The 13694-nt window shown below is 42.8% G+C and overlaps 1 long non-coding RNA gene across 2 annotated transcripts; it reads right to left on the reverse strand.

Annotated features, from left to right (window-relative positions):
• Positions 1 to 1366: 1366 nt before the first annotated feature.
• Positions 1367 to 11654, reverse strand: LOC148686282 (uncharacterized). Of its 2 annotated transcripts, none has more exons than XR_015949023.1 (4): positions 10876 to 11654; positions 9809 to 9833; positions 5996 to 6256; positions 1367 to 3931 (listed from the first exon to the last, which is right to left on the reverse strand). It is a non-coding gene; the product is annotated as an uncharacterized LOC148686282 (long non-coding RNA). The 2 variants fall into 2 exon arrangements; XR_015949022.1 differs by having other exon boundaries at positions 10334 to 11654.
• Positions 11655 to 13694: the final 2040 nt, after the last annotated feature.

Genomic DNA, 13694 nt, shown 5'->3' on the forward strand with positions numbered 1-13694 from the left:
GGGCAGGATTCCTGCATTGTAGGGGATTGAACTAGATGACCCTTGGGGTCCCTTCCAACTCTACAATTCTATTATTCTATGGTTACCCAGGATCTCCTCTTCAGACCTTTCCCGCCCTCCAACATGTGAAGGGCAGCAGGGATGAGTTCCACACTCCCTCTCCTCACAATGGTAATCATGTGAGGAACTGAACAAATGAACAGCACAACTGGCGACGATCAGTAGGACAACGAGGTGCACAAGCAGAGGTTTGTTCCACTCACACAAGTATTCTGTAGGATTCAAGACGAAGAATGTTCCACAAGTTGGGTGGGCTCCCACAGTGGAGTCTGACTCAGCAGACCAGGATCATCACATGTTTTCACATGGGTTTTTAAAAAACTTCTTTGTTTTTCAGTTGCCAGAATCATCACACTGTTGCTTTGTGGAGACCACTATTTTCAGCAAATCTCTCAGCCAGCGAATATTACTTTTCATCTACTTTCGTGAAACACACACACACAACCACCCTGAAAATAAAATACTGGTATTTCACAATTTAACTTTATTTGAGTAGGTACATTACATTAATATTTGGGTCCTTTTTAAAAAAAATGTATTTTTATTAAAGTTTTCTTGGTTTACAAAGGTATGTACAATGTCTCTTTTCAAGTTACATTTTCCATAGGTCAGTTTCATTTGTTGAGACATTAGGGTTACATTAGGAAGAAAAGGGGGGAAGAAGTGGAGGGGGGAAAGGCAAGTGGGGGTGGGGTCGGGAGGCGATGTTTCTAATTTGCTTAATGTATGTGTGGGGTTTTGTGTCAGCATCATTTGTGCAGGTTCTCTTTGTTATTTGCTTGTGTTCCTTTGGTGGTGAGATCAGTTGGGGTTGACCTAGGGTGTGGTTGTTTGTCTGTGGTGAACTTTGTTTTCATGTGTGAGTGGGGTGGGTGGGTGTTTTTTAATCAGGTCAGCCATATTGATTCGTATGCTGTTGGTGGATTCTTGTCATTGTCTTGTTGGGCTGTGTATGTGATAAAGGGGAGCCATACCGGGGTGAAAGTATCTTCTTCTATTTGTCCCCATGTCAGTTTCAGTTTATTGGTTAATTTTTCTAGTAGGGCTGTTTCCCATACTATTTGGTACCATTGGTCCATGCTTATTCCTGACATGTCTCTCCAGTGTCTGGCTATGATGTTTCTGGTTGCTGAAAGTAGGTGGGTTGTGAGTTCTTTGTGATGTGAGCGGCCTTATTGTCTTGGAATATGTTTAGTAGGGCAAGTTCTGGGGTGATTTCTAATACTTGCTTAGTTAATTTACATATTTCTTGTATTGCTGTTGTCCAAAATAGTTGGATTTGGGGGCATTCCCACCACATGTGTATGCATGTGCCTGTGGAGGTGCACCCTCTCCAGCATTTTGGTGAGGCTCCTGGGCGTATTGGTGCTGATTTCCTTGGTGTTAGGTACCACCTGTAGGTGAGTTTCATAGTGAGTTCTCTCTTCGTTGATATAGATTTAAGCAGGGGGGTTAGACCACATTCTGGTCCACTGTGGGGCTAATCTTATAGCCTATTTCGTCATCAAATTGTTTTTTTATTATGTCTAGGGGGTTCGTAGGGTTTTGGAGTAGTATTTTGTATATTGAGGGTACCATCCCTTTACCCTTTGTTGTTAGGAGGAGGTTTTTGAAGGTTGTCGGGGCCTAGTTGCTGCTGATTTTACTACTGGTTTGTTTAAGAGGGCATGTAATAGGTGAAGTGTTAACCAGGGCATTTGGGTGTCCTCTAGTTTGTCTTGTATTTCTTGTGTAACCAGGGTTTGTTATTTTTATAGAAGTCTGTTAAGTGATATAGGCCTTTGGTTTGCCATATTTTTATTAGGGTCCATTTTATGCTCCAGTCAAAGCTTCACCTCTCATCTCATTTTAGTTATTTTGGTGTTAGGAATCAGGCTTGGAACATGTAAAGATGTAAGTGCTGGATGGGATTTACAGTGACTTAGGCCACAGGCCATATCAGTATGTGAAGTAGCACAAAGGAAAAGTGTGTCGTTAAGCATGTGCAGAGTGCTTTTGTTTCAGCTACACATGTAGGAGTAAGAAGGGTCACATCAATCAATCAATACAATCCCATGGAAGCTTGGGCCTTTTCACTCCTTGGCTTAGAAATAAAGGCCCGGTGCCTTCATTTCAGAGTTGTCTTTGCGTTGCAGTAGGTTTGTTCTTCTTGCTGCTGTTATTCCTGCTGCTGCCCCTTAACCATTTGCAGCTAACAACAGTCAGTGGCTTGCTAATAGGCTCCATTTGTTTGCTTTCAGCATCCCTTGGGCTTTCATACAGCAAAGCATGCATGCAGCCCTTAGAGTAATATCAAGCAGGGACCTTGGCTCTACGATTTTGACAAGTTGCCTGCCCTTGCTCAGGCCCTGTATCTCTGCATGTACAAGGCCTACTGGAACTATGGAGGCTGTCATCATCTTCCCCTGGGCAATCATCTGTACAATCACTAGGAACGCTTGCTGTTCCCATTATTGTAACTTCCACAATACAGACAGTCACTATATAACTTCACAGTATTAAAAAAAACCACACACACACCATCTACCTCAGTTAACAAACAGCAAAGATATTCCTTCTGAGACATCTGGAACTCCACTGCAAAGCCGCTAATTTATCTGAAGCACATGAAAATAAAACGTACAATGTAACAGCATCAGCAAAATATTTCCCGAAACCATCTAAACAGATCCTCTTAATATACCATGTCAATACAATCCCTTGGCTAAAACATAAATTCTAAACAAGAATAGCAATACATTAAACACACACACCACTTCATATTAGGGTTAAAAGAAAATATATAAGCGTCCTTTTTCTTAAGCATCAAGAATTAAAGGAGTCAGGTTTTTTTAAAAAAAAAACCAACAACTTTTTATACCAACGCTGTTTTTGTCTGTCCCCTTGTACATTTTTTTTAAGAACTTGCCATTTTGCTGTTGCAGCGGGTCTTGTCAGATTCTAGCACTAATGGGTTGTGATATGGTGTCAGGGGAAGTCAACAACCAATGCTGGGGGGAAACGGGCTATCACTGCTGACACAGCCAAGGATAGATGGGCCTTCATTTGTAAGAAATAAAATAAAAGTTCTGTTTTGTGTCTTGCTTTCAGATTAGTGGGGATCTGCCTTTGCTAAGTGGGTTGACCACCTCTCTCTCCAAGGCCAATTACCTAATCTAAGACCTCATGCCCAAACAGAGAGATGTAATGCTAAAATAAAGAGGTTCAATGGATGTATGTATGGCTTAAGAGTTTGCAGAATTAATGGTATGAAACTCTTAATCTCAGGGCCGTGGCTCTGAGCCCCACTTTGGGCAAAACATTCCGACATTGCAGGGGGGTGGACAAGATGAGCCTTGTGGTTCCATTCCAACTCTACAATTCTATGATTAAAGGAACATGGAGGCCATATTCTCTAAGAGTGGCATGGGTGCCTGAGCATCTTGAGGAAATGTTCAGTGGGCACCTCTGCCTGTGGAAGGAGAAGAGTGTGTGTGTGTGTGTGTGTGTGTGTGTATTTAAATTTTCTGCTTTACAATTTCGAGTATTCATTTAAACAACCTAAAAATATCAATGACTTCTCTTCTCTTTCGATGGTTCATTTTGCATAACATAAATCCCTGCATATTTTACATAAACTAAACCATTCAGTATTCCATTATTACATCCATCAAAACTTATTTACACTGTTGAATTTATCTTAATGCTGTCAGCGTTTTCAAGTATATACAATTTCCCCCCATATATTCAATAAACATTTTCCAATCTTCTTTAAACATATGTTCTTCTTGTTCTCTTATTCTGTATGTTAGGTCCACAAGATGCACATATTCCATCAGTTTAAGTTGCCATTCTTCTTTAGCTGGGACCTCACTCGATCTCCATTTTTGGGCTAACAAAACACGGGCCACAGTAGGGGCATACATAAATAACCGTTTCTGACACCTGGGAATTTCCACCTGAATTATCCCCAACAAAAAGAACTCGGGGGGGGGGGTTGGGGGGGAGTGCTTTTAAACATTTTTTTCCAATTCATTATGAATTATTTCCCAATACTCTTTTACCCTTTTACAGGTCCACCACATATGAAAGAATGTACCCTTAACCTCATTACATCTCCAGCGCTTATGGAAGAAGAGTGTTGAGGTTTTTGGCTGATTCCATCCTTGTGCCACCACATCTACTCCAGAGCATTGGAAGGCCTTCCAGAACAGTGCTGAAGGTGATACAACTACCTGGGGGGGGGGAACCAGCAGAAATTGCCCCACCTCCTCCTTCCATTAGTGGGCACATCCAGTGGATCAAAAGCTCTTCAGGAAGCAGAAGGGCACAACCGGATTCAACCATGTAAATCCAGGTAACGCAGCCTTCAGCAACCCAGTGCCCTCCATATGCTTGGGGGGGGGGGTATTAGGTTGTTGTTGTTTTCATTTTGATTATGTATTTTGTGGTTTTATATTTTGATTTTATTCTGTGAACTGCCCTGAGACTTCCAAATATAGGGCAGTAATAATAATAATAATAATAATAATAATAATAATAATAATAATAATAATAATATAATACAACTCCCATCATCCCTGGGCTAGCACAGATGTCCAAAGCATCTGGAGGGCACTGGGTTGACAAAGGCTTATGTACAGGGCTAGCCCAAGACATTTTGGCATCCGGGGCAGACCACAAAATGGCAGCCAGGGAAAAATGGATGAGTGAAGATCTGCACCAGGTACAAGATGGGAGTCAAGATCTACATTGGGATCCCTGTGGATGCTGCTGCCCAAAGTGCTCACCTCACCTTGCCTCATGGGGAAGCCGGCCTGGCTTATGTAGCACCAAATGTTTGGCCATATTCACAACCATACCATTAAAGAACTATGATTCCACTTTCAACAGTCATGGCTTCCCCTAAATGATCCTGGGAAATGTAGCTTATTAAGGGTTCTGAGAGTTCCCTCCTAGAGCTACTGTTCCCATAGTTCACATTTTTCTACAAAATATACACATTTCGGTATGAAATTTTGTCCAATCAACACATTTTTGCAAAGCGATTCCCCCATATGTATTTTTTTTTGTTATTTTTACTAATATATGCACATTTAACCCTAGTATTTTTGCACACCTCACTTGGCTGGATGGTTGTCTGCAAAAGTGTGGATTGCAAAGGATGGCTATGTTTTGTTTCACATATTATTTCACAAACTGTGAATCAGGTAATTTTTCTTTTAAATGCAAGCTGAAGCAAGTTTTCATCGCTAACTGAGCCAATCCCTATCCTGCTGGATGAAAGAAGTCAACCAGATCAATTTTTGTTGCTTCCCAAGAATATATCCTGTCTCTCCTCCTTCACTACTGCCATACCAAATAACTGATCTGAACCATCTAAATAAGCACCAGCCCAGATGCCTCATCTGGGGCTCAATAATACATGCAAGGGCAGCAGTCTTTCATCATCAACTCCTTGGCACACCGCCAAAGAGTTTGTGAAAGACAGCTGGAGTTTAAGGAAGGGAAGGGATGCAGGGCAGGCCCAGTACAATTGCAGCTTCATATGTTCATTACCCTCCTAGCTCACCTTTCCTCCAAAGACTCACTATGGCCGAAAGGTGCCCCACTAGGGGTCTCTATCTAGGCAGAGTGCCCAAGCCCTTGGACCAGGCTTCCTCAACCTCAGTCCCCCAGATGTTTTTGGCCTACAACTCCCATGATCCCTAGCTAGCAGGACCACTGGTCAGGGAAGATGGGCATTGTAGTCTCAAACATCTGGAGGGCCAAGTTTGAGGAAGCCTGCCGTAGACCATCCTCTGGGATCAAAAATGTTTAAATTTTCATGTAGGTGAAGTAAAGTAATGGTTAGAGTGTTTGACTAAGATCCGAGAGACCAGGGTTTGAATTCCCACTCAGCCATGAAGCTCACTGGGTGACCTCAGACCAGTCACCCTCTCTCAGCCTAACTTACCTTGTTGTTGTGAGGATGAAATTAGGAGGAAGAGATTCATGTATGCCTCCTTGAGCTCCTTAAGAGGAAAAGGTGCTTTGTAAATGTAGTAAATAAATATAAGTAACATTGTTTTATCATCTTTCTCTTCCACCTGGAACAATGTAAGATGTAGTAGCATGCTTTGGCTTTTGTAAATGAAAATAGTTCCTTGTTGCATCTAAGGAGGTGAAAGGTTTTCCCCCTCCGCCACCTTCATTTTTTCTTTTCTTTTTCACCTCCCTGTAGAACAAGAGCAGAGGAGAGACAGGAGAAAAGATTATTTAGAAGAGAGCCCCTGTTTTATACTATATAATAAAGAGTGGCAATCTTATCACACCTAATGCTCAAATGATGTATAGAGAAATGGTGTTTTGCAGAGACTGCCATAGGCAAAACAGCAGATCTAATCAAAAGCTCTACACGCATGAATATAACCAGCCTCTGGGAAAGGCCAGCATTCACAGCAGATAATGTGGAATTCCTTCTATGATTCAATGGGGAGGTCACTGGAGGACCAGAGAGATGCTGATCTGCTTTATTTTGGAACAGCGAGGGGATCTATGAACACCACATTCACACTCCATAATCCACTGATTACCACAGAGTTCTCTTTACCTGCAATATGTACAGGTAGCATTTCCTTCATATGCAAAAGCCATTGAAATATTTTGACACAGGGTTTATATAAAAGAGACACTTACAATAGTTCTGCTTTGTAAAATAAACGACGCACCAAACAAATATGTAAAAACGTAATTAACCTTTAGAAGGCTGGCATTTTCAAAATTGTCAGCTGAATGAATGTATACAGTTCCTTGAGCTACAAAGGATTCATGGAAGTTGAGACATGAACCAATAAAAGTAAAAACATTTTCTGTTAAAATTTGCCATTGTGTTCTTTCTTCAGCCATGTGTGTTTGGGGTGTTAAGCCCTCAGCCCCACAGAATATGATGCTCTTCTGCAGGGATGCATTGCAACATCTGGACAAGAGATATTGATGCTGCAAGCCTCAGAAAGACTGTAAATTCTTTGGAATTAATGGAACCTCTGCATAAGCTAACGTCTGTCAGCCACACTCAAGTAATCTTGCCCAGATACCATCAAACATCAGAGGCTATCATACCTCCCAAGCTCCACAGATACCTCAGTGGTAAGAAACAAACCTTGACTCATGCAAAGAACACCAGCTTTTACGAACGCCAGGATTGCGAAACATAAATGTTTGTGTCCAATATAAAATGTGTTGTGATTTCCCCCCCCCTTTCTTTATGTCTATTCATTATCCCTATCACGGGGCCAAGGACGTACGTGGGCAACACAGAAGTTGGATTTGGCCTGTGACCTGGCACAAGTGATCAAGCCTCTGCCCGCAAACAACTGCCCCATTCCCCAGGCCATCAATTGGGGGGGGGGGGCAGTGCAATTGTGATGAAGAGGAACGTGCATGGGGAATATCATTAATATGTACCTTCCCTTCTTGTGTAAATCAGGTTCCTTCCAGCCTGCCAAACAGCCTGGTGGGGAGAGTGTGATGATGGTGATGATACACTTGCCCCCTGCTCCATTTGTTTCGTTAGCCTTTTCTACGTTTTCCTCCTCTTCCTTGTGTCGTCTTTTATGTATTTGCTGTTTGTTTCCCGTAGAATAAGATTTCATCTCAGAAACATGGTTCTAGGAAATCACAAGTGTCCCAAAATACCTGGCTCATTTGCTTGAATCTGCAAACTTGCAAACCTGCTCTCCCCTGCAACCTGATCCTGGCTCAAGGGACTTCCAGGCACTCTGCCAATGGCAGAGTCAGCCTGCGCTGCCATCTACAGGGCTCTGTGCAGGCACGAGTTGGCTCCGGCCTGCACATGTGGGTCATCCACATCTCCCCACAGATGAAGCCAGGGCTAGCGATTCCCCCACAGCAGCTAAAGCAACGCACACAAATGGGTGATATCCACAGTCGTTGCAATGGCAGCAGGGGCAGCAGTTACTACACAGAGGCCTCTAGTGTTTGCAGGAAGCGAAGACATCAGCCCCTACTAGGTATCAGGGGCCTTTGAATGAAATGTGGTTTGGGCCCTGCTTGTGGTCTAAACCACTGAACCTAGGGCTTGCCAGTCAGAAGGTTGGAGGTTCGAATCCCCGTGACGGGGTGAGCTCCTGTTGCTCGGTCCCTGCTCCTGCCAACCTAGCAGTTCGAAAGTGTATTTGTTTCTCATGATTGCAGACATTTAACCCTGTTGCTGGTCCCTGGTGTTTTTGTAGCTGGTTGGACATGTACTTATATTCTATATTGGTGTGAGTGTATTCTGTATTTTTATCACCCCCATCCCTTGCAGTTGGCTCCTTTATTCATATAGCTGATGTGATGAATTAAGAGGGGAGAAAATCTGAATTTGCCAGCAAGTGAATTAACCAGAAACGGGATGAAGTACTGTACATGTCTAGTCCTAGGTGATGACCTTTATTAATTCTCTATTACCAGGCTCTGTTGTGAAGCGGGGTGGGCTGGCGTACAGCTTCCAGGTCATGTGGCCAGCATGACAAAGCCGCTTCTGGCGAACCAGAGCAGCGCATGGAAACACTGTTTACCTTCCCACCGGAGCAGTACCTATTTATCTACTTGCACTTTGACGTGCTCTTGAACTGATAGGTGGGCAGGACCAGGGACCGAGCAATGGGAGCTCACCCCATTACGGGGATTCGAACCGCCAACCTTCTGATCAGCAAGCCCTAGGCTCTGTGGTTAACCCACAGCGCCACCCGCTTTAGATCAAGCTTAATAGCAGTGAGTGATGGTGATACCTATCCCTTGTTGTTGATCATCAGATATTTGCTGCCTTTGAATATGGAATATCCATTTAACTATCATAGATAACAGCCATTGATACCATCCATTGATTTGTTGAACTTTAATTTAAAGCAGTTTAGACTAATGTCTATCTTGTGATGATATACGCCTGCAGTGTCTATACTAGTGCATGTATGTCCATAGTATGGGTGCCAGGACTGGCCTCACCATTAGGCAGATGGAGGCAGCTGTCTCGGGCAGCAGGTGCTGATGGGCAGGGGGAAGGGGGCAGTGAACCAAAGCAGCACACAGAAACACTGTTTACCTTCCCGCTGCAATTGGTTAGGATTGCACGTTGCCATTGTTACGGTTTTAAATTATACAGATCTGGGGCAAAAACAAAACCCAGTAGAGACTCTGATTGGTCCTCACAGGGCCCTAATAAGTAAACAGAGGTTAGGGAAATCATTGTGGCTTATGTTAGCCAAAGTTGTTGATTAATTTTAAAATGAAGTCCAGGCACTGGTACAAAGTCGATAGGAGACAAACTGGATGGTGTTAACTGTTGGTTGAGAGGGGTGATGTTCTTATCCTAGTTCTCTGAGTAGTGGAAGGTCAGAAGGCCTCTCCAGATACCTATTCATTCATCCTTCACCCTATTCTCTGTACAATGTTGACATGCTGGTTAGACAATGCATAGTCTTTACTGAGCATTTGTTCTGATTTATTTCCAGAACGGTAATGGGGTTAGGTCAGGATTACAGTCTTAACACTGTAGTTATATGTATTTAATTGTGACTAAAGACCTCAGTGGAGCTTGCTTCTGAGTAAATGTGCATCTTGTTGCATGTCTTTTTCCATACAAAATCTTAATAATATCCAGCACTGAGGAACTGTGCATGCACACAAAGCTCATACCAAAATAAAAAACTTAGTTGGTCTTTAAGGTGCTGCTGGAAGGAATTTTTTAATTTTGTTTCGACTACATCAGACCAACACGGCTACCTACCTGTATCCAGCACTGAGAAAGAGTCCTGAGAATAAAAAATAAGATAAAAATTAATACTGCATTGTGAATGTAACTTGGCCCTGTTACTGGTATTATTTTATTGACTGTGTAAAATTCACAGTGTAAATGTTGTGTAATCTGATTCTTCCTCATACTTTATTTTACCAGTTGACACTTTTAATTCTGAAGCTCCTAATTTATCTATTGGGTGGGTGTTTGTGTTGAATTAACAGAATCAAATAATCATTCCCTATCCCTGTGACTCCCGATCTCACTGCTGACCTCTCAAACTTTTAGGACAATCTCCTTTACACTGTAATCCAAATGCACGCGCGCAGTAATGTGCCTTTTTAGACGAATTCAAAAAGAAAAAGCAGGCTTATTTTTATGCTAATAAAGTCTGTGTAGAAGCTGAGCAGTGCCTGTTTGTTTTTTAAATACGGGGGGGGGCATCTAAGCGATTTAAAAAATGTGCCATAAAAATCATCTGTTCTTTTCAAAGTGAACAATTTTCTTTAGCCTCACCCGCAGCTCATGCCCAAACCCCTTTCCGGAGAGTAAAAACTTAAAGGAGTGCAAACTCGGAGGAATTTCTCTTACGACGACAACACGGGCGGAAGAGGGCGGGGCGAGCCAAAGTCAATCGCAAGAGTAAACAGATTTAATTTATTGCGACCCGTTTGCAATATCCGCGATCTTTTTCGGAGCATGCCGCTTTAAATGTATTCTCTGTGCTTGGAAGCGGTGCACGAACTCCTCTATCTGGAGCTAAAACGCAACGAACCACAACCAAGCTGGATTTCCCACCCCCGCCTTTCTCTTTCATTGTCTCTGGGCGTATTTATCGTTGTGGCTAATTTTTTTTAAAAAAAAAATACAAGTCATGTACATATGGGTGGCGTGTATAATATATATGCATGTATAACAACCCTCGCATAAATTTTCTAATCAACACGTATTTCCTTCCCAGACCCTATGATCCTCTATTGATTCCCGTTAAAATGCTTTTCTTTTTCTTTGCCCCCTCTGCTGATCGAATTTCAGCGCAGCCAGGATATGCAACTAACCTTCCGGCACAACTGACTCGGGAGAGATCAAAAGGCAGGCTTGCATTCATTAAAATGTAGCACAGCCTAGGCAAGTTTTAGTGGAAGGTCTCCTTTTGCATTGCAATTAACGTGGCATAAACGGGAAGTGGATTTTTAAATCTTGATATACAGGGCGGTGGGGGGGGGGGAGAAGAACAAAAGAGACAGCTCTTTTTTACTCAGGGATGACGTCAGTTTGATTTTACTGACAACTCTTGATGTATGTGGAGCAATTGCACACAGCTCCCCCCCCCCTCTTTTTTCTGTTTCCTTTCTTTTTTGCTGGCACCACTTTGCAGGAGAAACAATTATGTTAACTGTCCAAAACATTCGTCCTTGCAGATCTCGGGGCTTAAGCACTTAACTTCCAACTCCTACATAGTTACTTCGCAAGCAGGTCTGCAATGGTTATTTCCGGTATGATCTTTATTAGGGCGGAAAACAAGCAGCAGAGGGAGGGAACGGGAACAGCTAATAGGCACAAAGCAGAGAGGAGGCTTCAACCTAGGAATGTTGTTCATTACAGCAGCCCAGGAGAGGACACAGTAAGAGAAAATAGTCCCTGCTTCTCAAGCTCCCACAAAGTGGTTTGTTTCCCCGCTTTTGGGGCTGCAGAGCGGTGGGGCAGCTTTGGAGTGGGGCAGCTTTCAACTGTAGGCCATGGAAAGTAGTTGGGCACTGAATTCTGCAGCTCCTCTAAAGTCTGGAGCATGTAAGTTAATGGTGCAAGGATCCACTGATCCTGTGACTGCGTGTGATTCTACCTCAGTCACTCTCTGGGCTGCAGTAGAAAAATAGATTGAACAAGCGGAACAGTCCGGCTGCGTGCAAAATCCGGACTGGATTTCCACAGCACGTAGAACGCAGGCAGGAACGGAGCGCCTTGCTCTCCCCCGGGCAAAGAGAGAGAAAGAAAATAGATCAAGGAAATTCTCTCCTCGTCTCACGTACATTGAAGGAGACTGAGATAAAGTGTTGGCTTAACTTTTATTATTATTAAGCAGCTTCATACAACTAGATCAAAATCAGTGAAGTTGTGCAAATTTACAACATGTTGAAAAAAGGAGTGGACCTTTCCCCCTTAAGCAAATCTTCCAGCATGATTCCATGTTTTGTCGAGGGTGAGTTCGGTCTGGCCGAGGGCGGGAGGGTGAATCTTTCACAGCCGCCTCGGTTAAGTCCCTCCTCGCAGATAGCAGCTTTGCCAAAAGTTGCTAAAGCGCGTCATGCATTTCCCCCCCCCCCCTTATGCAACAGGAGCAGACAGAAGAAGTGCTAAGCGATTTAAAGGGATTAGCTGGTTTGCTCTCTGGCTTTTAACTGGTTTGATCGATTAATTAACCAGTTGTATTTGCACACTTAAACACTTCAAAGAAGGCGCATGTTGAGGATCCTTAATGAAGCTTAAGATCTGATGCTACCACACATCATTTAAATAAAAGAAAGCTGATTTACGCACACCATTGTAAATGTGTTTCCTTTGCTTACCAGAAGTACCTTGGGGAGTCCCAAAGGAGCCTGTTCTACAACCCAGATTAAGGAATTTGCTGATTAACTGGTATGCTTTTTCAATCTCACACATGCCTCTACTCAGAGGAAAGACCCATTGAGTTCAATGGAGCTCTCAGGTAAATAGGTGTTGGGTTACAGACTTTAATCTGTACTTAATCAATGCAACTGATCAAACAACATGTCTTACCATATTTTTATCCATTTCAATAAAAAGCATAACTTTTTTAAAAAAATTGGGGTTGTTCACCCAGACCCAATCCATACAAGGAAGACTGCTTTCAATCCATACAAGGAAGACTGCTTGCTGAATCGGGTCTGGTATACACGATGGGAATCCTACCAGTAGACCAAAAGGCATGGTACAGTACAGTATTTGTTCAGAAGAAATGAGATGATGATAATAGACCTGCCAACAATAAAGATGCCTTTTACCAAAATTTTGCTTAAGCACAAAGTAATGCCAATTTTCAAGACCATTTTTAGGCATGTTGTGGGGATGACCTATTACACAAAATATTTTCCCGCAGAGGAATCATTATAAACCATTCCAACAGATGTAAAGGTGCATAGAGATAATGTGTATTAAGTGATATAAAATATTAATTCATTAATAATAGAATAAAATATTATATCAGAAATTGCCTGGCTTGTGCCGGTAGTGGGATGAACTATCCTTATTGTCTAGATTTTCTAATGCATGGTGAAGTATGCGCAAGAGCAGCCCCCCTGCCCAACTTCTACCACCAAGCTGCCACGTTCTGCCACCTGTATTTGGAAACCTGTCCTCCTGCTGGTGGCATCACCAGGAAGGCTCAAACACCTCTCCCAGGCCCAACTCCTCTGTGTACCCCAAAACTTGTGAGTTCAGCCTCTTTCCTCATCCAAACTGCATTGGTGACAGCTGCAAATGGAAGGCCTCTTTGTGAGGCCTACATTCTTCCATGAATCCATGGGTGCTGAAATGTCAGGCCCACCATGCAACAAAGGCCCTGGAACGTGTAATTTTTTCCTGGTGCTGTTGTACATAATAAGGATATGATGGCCCAGAGGTCTTTGTCACTGACATACTGTTGGGTGCAACCCAGCAAGGAGCCCTGGGACAAACAATTTCCTAGGCACTTGAAATCCTCATCTACACAAACACACACACACACACACACACACACACAGTAAGCAGCAAACCTCTTGTTTCATTCATTTATTTATTAGATTTCTATAGTGCCCTTCATTTGAAGATTGCAGGGCAGCTCACAGAATAAAATACAGGATAAAAACAAGTAAATAAG

Source organism: Zootoca vivipara, chromosome 3, assembly GCF_965207765.1.
Source record: "Zootoca vivipara chromosome 3, rZooViv2.hap1.1, whole genome shotgun sequence".
In the NCBI taxonomy this organism is placed as follows: Eukaryota; Metazoa; Chordata; class Lepidosauria; order Squamata; family Lacertidae; genus Zootoca; species Zootoca vivipara.